The sequence below is a fragment of the Saccoglossus kowalevskii genome, chromosome 9 (genome assembly GCF_978046115.1).
Source record: "Saccoglossus kowalevskii chromosome 9, keSacKowa6.1, whole genome shotgun sequence".
Lineage (NCBI taxonomy): Eukaryota > Metazoa > Hemichordata > Enteropneusta > Harrimaniidae > Saccoglossus > Saccoglossus kowalevskii.
Genome location: NC_140649.1, coordinates 14109742 through 14119685, shown reverse-complemented (window position 1 = coordinate 14119685; position 9944 = coordinate 14109742).

The window sequence follows — 9944 nt, the reverse complement described above, 5'->3', positions numbered from 1 at the left end:
CTGATATGTATATGACTGGGATATCCATGACTGCGATATATATGACTGCGATATCCATGACTGCGATATCTATGTCTGCGATATCTATGTCTGCGATATCCATGTCTGCGATATCCATGTCTGCGATATCCATGTCTGCGATATCCATGTCTGCGATATCCATGTCTGCGATATCGCAATATCTATAGCTGAGATATCCATGTCTGCGATATCTATGTCTGCGATATCCATGTCTGCAATATCTATAGCTGAGATATCCATGTCTGCGGTATCTATAGCTGAGATATCCATGTCTGCGGTATCTATGGCTAAGATATATATGTCTGAGATGTATATGTCTGATATGTATATGACTGGGATATCCATGACTGCGATATCTATGACTGCGATATCTATGACTGAGATATCCATGTCTGTGATATCTACGGCTGAGATATCCATGTCTGCGATATCTACGGCTGAGATATCCATGTCTGCGATATCTACGGCTGAGATATCCATGTCTGCGATATCTACGGCTGAGGTATCCATGACTGCAATATCTATAGCTGAGATATCCGTGACTGCAATATATATGGCTGAGATATCTATGTCTGCGATATCTATGACTGTGATATCCATGACTGCAATATCTATAGCTGAGATATCCATGTCTGTAATATCTATGACTGAGATATCCATGACGGCGATATCTATGGCTGAGATATCCACGACGGCGATATCTATGGCTGAGATATCCATGACGGCGATATCTATGGCTGAGATATCCATGTCTGCGATATCCATGTCTGCGATATCCATGTCTGCGATATCCATGTCTGCGATATCCATGTCTACAATATCTATAGCTGAGATATCCATGTCTGCGATATCTATGTCTGCGATATCCATGTCTGCAATATCTATAGCCGAGATATCCATGTCTGCGGTATCTATGGCTAAGATATATATGTCTGAGATGTATATGTCTGATATGTATATGACTGGGATATCCATGACTGCGATATATATGACTGCGATATCCATGACTGCGATATCTATGTCTGCGATATCTATGTCTGCGATATCCATGTCTGCGATATCCATGTCTGCGATATCCATGTCTGCGATATCCATGTCTGCGATATCCATGTCTGCGATATCGCAATATCTATAGCTGAGATATCCATGTCTGCGATATCTATGTCTGCGATATCCATGTCTGCAATATCTATAGCTGAGATATCCATGTCTGCGGTATCTATAGCTGAGATATCCATGTCTGCGGTATCTATGGCTAAGATATATATGTCTGAGATGTATATGTCTGATATGTATATGACTGGGATATCCATGACTGCGATATCTATGACTGCGATATCTATGACTGAGATATCCATGTCTGTGATATCTACGGCTGAGATATCCATGTCTGCGATATCTACGGCTGAGATATCCATGTCTGCGATATCTACGGCTGAGATATCCATGTCTGCGATATCTACGGCTGAGATATCCATGTCTGCGATATCTACGGCTGAGATATCCATGTCTGCGATATCTACGGCTGAGATATCCATGTCTGCGATATCTATGGCTGCGATATCTATGGCTTCGATATCTATGGCTGAGATATCTATGGCTGAGATATCTATGGCTGAGATATCTATGGCTGAGATATCTATGGCTGAGATATCCATGTCTGCGATATCTATGGCTGAGATATCCATGACTGTGATATCTATGGCTGATATATCCATGACTGTGATAGCTATGGCTGATGTATCCATGCTTGCGATAGCTATGGCTGAGGTATCCATGACTAATATATATGGCTGATATATCCATGACTGCGATAGCTATGGCTGCGATATCCATGACTGCGATATCTATGACTGAGATATCCATGTCTGTGATATCTACGGCTGAGATATCCATGTCTGCGATATCTACGGCTGAGATATCCATGTCTGCGATATCTATGTCTGCGATATCCATCTATGTCTGCGATATCCATGTCTGCGATATCCATGTCTGCGATATCCATGTCTGCGATATCCATGTCTGCGATATCCATGTCTGCGATATCCATGTCTGCGATATCCATGTCTGCGATATCCATGTCTGCGATATCCATGTCTGCGGTATCTATGGCTAAGATATATATGTCTGAGATGTATATGTCTGATATGTATATGACTGGGATATCCATGACTGCGATATCTATGACTGCGATATCTATGACTGAGATATCCATGTCTGTGATATCTACGGCTGAGATATCCATGTCTGCGATATCTACGGCTGAGATATCCATGTCTGCGATATCTACGGCTGAGATATCCATGTCTGCGATATCTACGGCTGAGATATCCATGTCTGCGATATCTACGGCTGAGATATCCATGTCTGCGATATCTACGGCTGAGATATCCATGTCTGCGATATCTATGGCTGCGATATCTATGGCTTCGATATCTATGGCTGAGATATCTATGGCTGAGATATCTATGGCTGAGATATCTATGGCTGAGATATCTATGGCTGAGATATCCATGTCTGCGATATCTATGGCTGAGATATCCATGACTGTGATATCTATGGCTGATATATCCATGACTGCGATAGCTATGGCTGATGTATCCATGCTTGCGATAGCTATGGCTGAGGTATCCATGACTAATATATATGGCTGATATATCCATGACTGCGATAGCTATGGCTGCGATATCCATGACTGCGATATCTATGACTGAGATATCCATGTCTGTGATATCTACGGCTGAGATATCCATGTCTGCGATATCTACGGCTGAGATATCCATGTCTGCGATATCTATGTCTGCGATATCCATCTATGTCTGCGATATCCATCTATGTCTGCGATATCCATGTCTGCGATATCCATGTCTGCGATATCCATGTCTGCGATATCCATGTCTGCGATATCCATGTCTGCGATATCCATGTCTGCGATATCCATGTCTGCGATATCCATGTCTGCGATATCCATGTCTGCGATATCCATGTCTGCGATATCCATGTCTGCGATATCTATAGCTGAGATATCCATGTCTGCGATATCTATGTCTGCAATATCCATGTCTGCAATATCTATAGCTGAGATATCCATGTCTGTGGTATCTATGGCTAAGATATACATGTCTGAGATGTATATGTCTGATATGTATATGACTGGGATATCCATGACTGCGATATCTATGACTGCGATATCCATGACTGCGATATCTATGTCTGCGATATCCATGTCTGCGATATCCATGTCTGCGATATCCATGTCTGCGATATCCATGTCTGCGATATCCATGTCTGCGATATCCATGTATGCGATATCCATGTCTGCGATATCCATGTCTGCGATATCCATGTCTGCGATATCCATGTCTGCGATATCTATAGCTGAGATATCCATGTCTGCGATATCTATGTCTGCGATATCTATGTCTGCGATATCTATGTCTGCGATATCTATAGCTGAGATATCCATGTCTGCGGTATCTATGGCTAAGATATATATGTCTGAGATGTATATGTCTGATATGTATATGACTGGGATATCCATGACTGCGATATCTATGACTGCGATATCCATGACTGCGATATCCATGACTGCGATATCCATGACTGCGATATCCATGACTGCGATATCTATGACTGAGATATCCATGTCTGTGATATCTACGGCTGAGATATTCATGTCTGCGATATCTACGGCTGAGATATCCATGTCTGCGATATCTACGGCTGAGATATCCATGTCTGCGATATCTACGGCTGAGTTATCCATGTCTGCGATATCTATGGCTGCGATATCTATGGCTTCGATATCCATGTCTGCGATATCTATGGCTGAGATATCTATGGCTGAGATATTTATGGCTGAGATATCCATGTCTGCGATATCTATGGCTGAGATATCCATGTCTGCGATATCTATGGCTGAGATATCCATGTCTGCGATATCCATATCTGCGATATCTATGTCTGCGATATATATGGCTGCGATATATATGGCTGCGATATATATGGCTGAGATATCCATGACTGCAATATCTATGGCTGAGATATCCACGACTGAAATATCTATAGCTGAGATATCCACGACTGAAATATCTATAGCTGAGATATCCATGATGGCGATATATATGGCTGATATATCCATTACTGTGATATCAATGGCTGATATATCCATGACTGCGATATCTATGGCTGAGGTATCTATGACTGCGATATATATGACTGATATCCATGTCTGCAATAGCTATAGCTGAGATATACATGTCTGCAATATCTATTACTGAGATATCCATGTCTGCAATATATATGGTTGAGATATCCATGTCTGCAATATCTATAGCTGAGATATCCATGTCTGCGGTATCTATGGCTAAGATATATATGTCTGAGATGTATATGTCTGATATGTATATGACTGGGATATCTATGACTGCAATATCTATGACTGAGATATCCATGACTGCGATATCCATGACTGCGATATCCATGTCTGCGATATCCATGTCTGCGATATCCATGTCTGCGATATCCATGTCTGCGATATCCATGTCTGCGATATCCATGTCTGCGATATCCATGTCTGCAATATCTATAGCTGAGATATCCATGTCTGCGATATCTATGTCTGCAATATCCATGTCTGCAATATCTATAGCTGAGATATCCATGTCTGTGGTATCTATGGCTAAGATATACATGTCTGAGATGTATATGTCTGATATGTATATGACTGGGATATCCATGACTGCGATATCTATGACTGCGATATCCATGACTGCGATATCTATGTCTGCGATATCCATGTCTGCGATATCCATGTCTGTAATATCTATGACTGAGATATCCATGTCTGCAATATCTATGGTTGAGATATCCATGTCTGCAATATATATGGTTGAGATATCCATGTCTGCAATATCTATGGCTGAGTGTTACGTCCCCGGGACAAGGTCTAGTTGTCAAATAGAACCAAGCGCCTGAAACTAACGTATGGTACGAGCCCTCACTTCCGGTAATGGAAGAATGACACAATAAAATGCTACAAAATTAGATTTATTGTACTAGTCCAATCAGTAGTGACAGTAATAACAGTGAGCATAGACCAGGGTTGATAAATGTTAACATTACAAATAATACCTAGTAGTTTAATATGACAGGTGGACGTTTTCATTAATAATCACTACAAAAATATTTAACTATGAGCATGTCTCTAAATCAGTGCCAGTTCGTTGGGTTAACAATTCGGCGAGAGTCTGCGGTCTTGACGAGGTGTATTGTACTCACAGTTCGACGAGAAACGACGTTTTGATTAGCAAATAATAAGTATCTTCCGAATTCTTGAATTCACTCGTCAGCCAGTCATAAGACTCCACAAAAAAGAGCACAACCACGTTATCTCAACAGCAAAACGGATCGGCGTACAGCAAGGGCAGCAACCACGTGCGAGGACTCCTTTCATAACACTGCAGCTCGTCTCGTGATCTGCAACTCCTTTCAAGCTCTGCAATTCTCTGTTTTACGTAGTCAAATCGGACCCCTCAGGTCGATCATGGTTCAGACCCTTGCATGACGTATTTACTCCCTAGCTTGGAGGTAATTTATATGTCATACGTAACGCAGTTCCCAACTCTTAACTTAGCAGCTATTCAAAACCTGCACAATATATATGCTCAACCAAATTACAATATATTTTAACTTAAATATTTCTATACTCAATCGGTAAAACACAAAAATTGCAAATCACCACGCCCTCATCAAGCAAGCATTCAACCTTTTGTCCACAAGCCATATTAATTTAATACAAACACTATGAAATCAATCTCTACAAGTCTCATAAAATGACAGGTACGTAACACCTCCTTCCTACAGAAGAAAATTTGGAATACAAATTTTCTTTTACAATAGTTAGTACACAAAAGACTTATACAATCTATATCAATTAATTTTTTTAAATATATATACAATTTTTATTTTATACTATTTTTATTTATTTATTTATTTATTTATTTATTTATTTATTTATTTATTTATTTATTTATTTATTTATTTATTTATTTATTTATTTATTTATTTGTTTGTTTTTATTGTTAATTATTTACAAAGCTCTAGATAATGCATCGGCACATACATTGTCTTTGCTACGGATGTGTTTTACATCAAGATCATATTCTTGTAGCTGTAAACTCCAATTAAGTAATCTTCTATTTTTATTTTTCATTCTATTTAGAAAGACTAAAGGATTATGGTCGGTGAAAACTATTACAGGTTTCACAGAGGCAGAGATATAAACATCAAAGTGTTGTACAGCCATAACCAATGCTAACGTCTCTTTCTCCACAGTAGAATAATTTCGTTGATGTTTATTGAATTTCTTAGAAAATGATCCTATTGGACGTTGGATATCCTCGTCGTCATTTCGAAACAGGACAACACCAGCACCGATATCACTGGCGTCGGTCGACAAACTGAATGGTCTTCCAAATTCGGGAGCCATTAGCACTGGTTCGCTACACAACAGAGATTTCACTTTCTCGAAAGATCGCTGACATGCATCGGACCATATATATTTCACGTCTTTCTTAAGTAAATCAATATGTGGAGCTGCAACATCTGAAAAATTCTTACAAAACTTTCTATAAAAGCCTGTCATTCCTAAGAATCGTCTTAGACTCCGTACAGGTACGTAACACTGAGATATTCATGTCTGCAATAAGTATGACTGAGATATCCATGTCTGCAATATCTATAGCTGAGATATCTATGTCTGTGGTATCTATGGCTGAGATATCTATGGCTGAGATATCTATGGCTGAGATATCTATGGCTGAGATATCCATGTCTGCGATATCTATGACTGAGGTATCCATGTCTGCGATATCTATGGCTGAGGTATCCATGACTGCAATATCTATAGCTGAGATATCCGTGACTGCAATATATATGGCTGAGATATCTATGTCTGCGATATCTATGACTGTGATATCCATGACTGCAATATCTATAGCTGAGATATCCATGTCTGTAATATCTATGACTGAGATATCCATGTCTGCAATATCTATGGCTGAGATATCTATGTCTGCGATATCTATGAAAAGATGGGATGTTTTCAGTATTATGAACTTCAGAAGTAATAAGTTCTTACAGTAAAACTATTGTGACCGTGAAAATAGTTATGTAAATAACTCACCGGCACATGCATGCTCGTTGCAAGGTATCTCCCGTGAGTCTTCACACACACAGTCCACAGTGCTCTCGTACCATACACCCCACCCCCCGTTAACGATGACAGTGACTTGTTGGATAGCACAGAGCTTACCGGGCAGAGTTCCAGCTGCTTTGTCTTGTTGGAAGGTTGATTCTATATTGTGTTCGGTTTGCCTGCCCACATCCTAAGTACAACGACATTAACAAATCATTACGACATATATTTTGTATTTGGAAATTGTATTGGTGTTCAAACTAAAGTACTTAATTTACTTACGATGACAACACGAAATACGGAATGTGTTTCTCGTCGACGTCTTGAACTTTCTTCCCAGCAATCTACATCACTGCACGACGAAATGCCTGGTACATTATTTCGAATATAATCTTCGAACTCGTCGCATATTCGGGGAATTGAAGTAGACTGCAAATATGGTAATTACAAGTTATATGCATTAATTCATGAATTAATTAAGGAAGTATACACAAACATTAGTCATGGACATAGAATGTCATCGTCCCAAAAATATCTAAGGACAATACATACTGAGTCAACGACAACGTCGACAGCAACGCATCCATCCGACGAACCACCTCGGTGATCCGCACATGGTCTGTCATCAGCAGATTTGTCTTGGATACTGTCGGAACAAATACTGCTACATGAATAGCCAACACAATTCACGTCCTCCAGCAAACAATTACTGTCAAATGGACAGTCGAAGTCACTCTCACAGATCAGATGACCATTGATTCTCTGGATCGAACAAAAATATGGAAAACGTATAATATCAGATTTACGAATTACTCCTCCAACCAAATTATCGTAATCATAGTTGGCAATATATTTATTATCTATTTGGATATTGTATTGTGTACATATAATACAGGCACATTACAAACATATAAACGCGCAACAGAGACTTGAACTCACAAACAAGATGAAACGCCTAAACAGACGGCTCAAAATTGTTACTTACAGTTTGTATGATATCTGTGGCGCATTCTGCAACACCCTCTAGACATGTACACATTTGGCATATATTGCTAATCATCCAACTTTGCCCATTTGAATAAAGAACTCCGTCAACTAAACAGTCACCTAGATAAAATAAATGGAAACAAGTAAAGTAAAGTATCCAGAATAACATTTCAGTAACAGTTTTCATCAGTGATATCGAGAGAATGAACTCAAACTAATTGCAGATATACACACTCCACGATGTACGAATCTCGCAAGGTGTCTAGCCATATCATCTAACTACTAGACCAAAATCAACAAAAACACTCTGGAAGGAAAAATAACAAAATGAAGATTAGTTGAAATGATTGAAGAAAGAACTTAAATCGACACGCCTGTTTAGATGTATATAAACATAGCGTCCTGTCATTCTCACTTCAAACTCTGGTGATACTGTATGTGGCAGAGTAACTTGTTCGCCGTTTACTTTCACGTGTCCCCCTCTCATGAGCCTAACTTCCTGTAGAGATAAATATTTGTGTCAATTCCTTGCACAATGTCTTTTTAAACAATATATGGTTATCTTCACTTAAATGTTGTAATGCATTGAATAAGTTTGTTTACCTGTCCATGAACGATTACTATCAACTCTTGTGTGACACTTAAAGACTCATATCCTGCATAGAATTCTTCGTTGTTTGCCAGTACTCTGAATGACGTCATGTCATACGTAGCACTTTCAAACAAAATGTAAATACAATCTCCTTGGAATCATATGTCACTCCGTCATATGTGATATAATGAGGATCGCCCCAAACATAGCATACACTGTACTCTGAAAAATATTAATTGTGGTCATTACATTATATGTTAATTATTAATTATAGTTAATTGTTATTTAACTATAAAGGCAAGGACAATGATCAATTGTAATCAAAGAACATCATAAAGACTAACCATTTAATATGCCCATAACAGATCTACTCGTGTCACCACTAACCTTGTTCACAGTTGAGGCCGTCAAATCCTCGAGGACAAAGGCAGTCGTATTTATCTATTCCATCGATGCATGTTCCGCCATTTTGACAAGGTTCACTGCAGCACTCTTCAATCTCTTTTTGAAAAATATAGAAATGCAATTAGACATTAATGACAAATGTGCGTACAAATGACTAATTCGAATAATTCTGATAGCAGAACATTATATAATAAAGTAACAATATATTTTACCTGCACAAAATGTTTCATCCACTGGAGGTTCCCAAATGGTATCCTGAAATTGCGTATAACCTTTTCCATGTCTCTCATAGCCATCATTACACTCGAATGTGACTGTGGTGTTCACTAAAACAGGATAGTCGTATTCTCCTACCTGATAACCATTCTCTGGAGCACCAGGATCACTACACGTTGGTTCACATGTAGAAAGCTCACCAAACCAGGTACCATCTTCACCACAAGTAATTGCTTGCTCCCCATTCATAACGTAACCATCATCACAGCAAAATCGTACAATAGTGCCAGGTGGAACAGGATATGTGTACTCATCATCCTGATGTCCATTATCTGGTGATCCGGGATCATCACATCCACTATAACATTCTGGAATCACATCACTCCATTCACCATTGTTACAAGTTATAGAACTCCCTCCATCCATAAAATAGTGTACCTCACATTCAAATGTTACATTTGTTCCAGAACATACAGGATACTCATAGTTCTCTACCTACTTACCATCAGTGGGAGTACCTGGGAT